Genomic DNA, 2,500 nt, shown 5'->3' with positions numbered 1-2,500 from the left:
ACCTGTTTCGGTTTTTCGTTTTTTTTTTTTTTTATTCTTTTTATTTCTAAGGGTGATTTTTTTTTGTGTGTGTATATTTGATTGTGTTAAAGCGATATCCTTGTTTGTTTTTTTTTTCGTTTTAAAAAATTATGTTTATTTTGATGGTGTAAAAGCGGTATGCATTTTTCCTGTGTATATTTGATCGTGTTAAAGATATCTATGTTTTTCGTTGTTAATTTTTTGTTTTTTTTATTATCTTTATTTTAATAGAAAATTTATGTATATTTTGATGGTAGAAAGGTGATATGAATGTTTTTTCTTCTTTTTTGTATATTTTTTGAAAGAGCTAAAACGACATCATTTTTGTATTTCATTTTATATTATTATTTTTATTTTATTTTTCTAAAAAAAAAAAAAAAAAAAAAAAAATTGTATATTTTCATTGTGTAAAAGGAACGTGTATTTTTTTTTTCTCATTATCCATTTTGATTTGCTCAACTAGTGTCTTAAATGTCAAAAAACATTTTTTGATATTCATAAAATAAAATGTACACATCAGGTTTTTTTTTATCCGCATATTTGCAACACTTTCATTCATAAATTTTTTGCAATATACATTTCATCGCAAGAAATACGCAAGTTCACATTAGTTTTTTTTTTTATCTTTCTTTCTCTACACTTTCAGAGCAAATAATGACAGAGCAAGGATGTTTTAATACGTATTTCCTCGCAAAGAAGCGAAGTTAGCTGAAAAATTATTTTAGGCTTGACGCCCGCCCATCGCTTACGGTGTTCGCTCTTTCGCCAGATTACTCCTTTTAAGGTGAATCTGATAAATTATTATGGAGAGCATCCTCCTCACCTTCCCCTTAGCCTAACCCTTTCCCTGTCCCTCCTCTTCCTCCTCTTCTCCTTCCTCCTCTTTCTCCTCCTTCCCTTTTCCTCCTCCCTCTTTCTCCTTCTGTTCTCTATTCCACTTCCCCTTCCTTCTTTCTTCCTTCTCCTCTTCCTTTTCCTCATCTTCCTCCCTCCTTCTCTTCTTCCTCCTCCCTCCTCCTCCTTTTTCTTTCTTCCCTCTCCTCTTCGTCTCTTCCTCCCTCTCTCTCTCTTCTTCTTCTTCTTCTTCTTCTTCCGCTTCCTACTCCTTTTCATCCTCCCTCTCCTCCTCCTCCTCCTACTCCTGCTCGGCACCGTTTACCCGACCGCCGGACCGTTAGCTGAGTCGGCCTGGCGTCTAGCATAAAAGCCGGGTCAGTGGTCCTCCACAGTTATTACTCATTAACCAAGTCCGCCAAGAAATCAAACGTACTAAATCAGAACCATCCATCCACCTGGCCCTCCCTAATTACCTCTCGAAGGAGATTCTTGTGGTTCTCCTGCATGCACGTATGCAAAACACCATTGCCCCTGAAAAGGGGTTCAGATACCATGCAAGGGTAGCACTGAAGGCAAATAACCTTCCTGCCCTCGACCTTGGGAAATCTGACTCTTGGGGCACCCTGAAGGTGATAAAACCCCCCCTCCACTGCTTGAACAGGCCCAGGCAGTGGAGCCCCAACCTTTGCAAGCTCAGTCTACCGAGCCTCTGCCAGCAAGGATCCAGACACTGGAGCCCCAGACGGGTCCCCAAAATGTCAATGACACACCGGCATCTTCCACCGCCATGGCCTCCCCCTCCCATCAATCAGTGAGGCCAAAAAAATATTAAAATTCCCACTGTGATCGAACTCAGGGACATCCCCAGTGATACCCCCCTAAGCATCCCATGATGCCCCATCTCCTACCCCAGACCTTACAGAACCCACCGTCTCATGGTCGGGACTGCTACAGACCCTGATTACTACGGCATCGGCCTCTTTTCAGAAAACTCAGCTAAATACCAGTACTCTGATCGTTTCGAGATTGGCCTTGAAATAAAAATAGACGAATAAAGTGGTTAGTAACGAAAAAAGAGCATACCATCGTGGTCACAGTTAAGAGGCTCCATAAACACCTCAAGGAGGGCAACATGCGCGTCACAAACGTCATGACTGAACAATGCCAAAACATAAACAAATTAAACAACGGCTACTTCCTCGAATAACAACACAATCCACACGGCACACCATACATTACACTCACAACACAATGTACTAGACTGGACAACACGGAAAATTGAATTGTGCAACACATACAGAAGACACGACCCACACATCATACTCATTAACAGCCATGGGTTCAATGACACCAACCCACTCAAAATCTACATGCACACTACCTATTCTTCTAACAAATCACAGGAAAGAAGCGATGGCGTAGCAATTGTGATCAGGAATGACATCTCACACAAATTCATCAATAACTTTCACTTAGACCTACTGGCAGTCGAAATAAACACACCACAAGGACCCATTATACTAGCAACATTTTACATCCCTCCAAGAAGAGCTATACAGATCATCAACACCTCTGAGCACCACTGGAAAATACAGACAAAAAGATAAACAATTTCAGACTCACAACCAATCACAGTCAACAA

This window comes from Penaeus chinensis, chromosome 25 (genome assembly GCF_019202785.1).
Source record: "Penaeus chinensis breed Huanghai No. 1 chromosome 25, ASM1920278v2, whole genome shotgun sequence".
In the NCBI taxonomy this organism is placed as follows: Eukaryota; Metazoa; Arthropoda; class Malacostraca; order Decapoda; family Penaeidae; genus Penaeus; species Penaeus chinensis.
The sequence above is the reverse complement of the archived record's forward strand: the minus strand, read 5'-3'. Positions refer to the sequence as shown.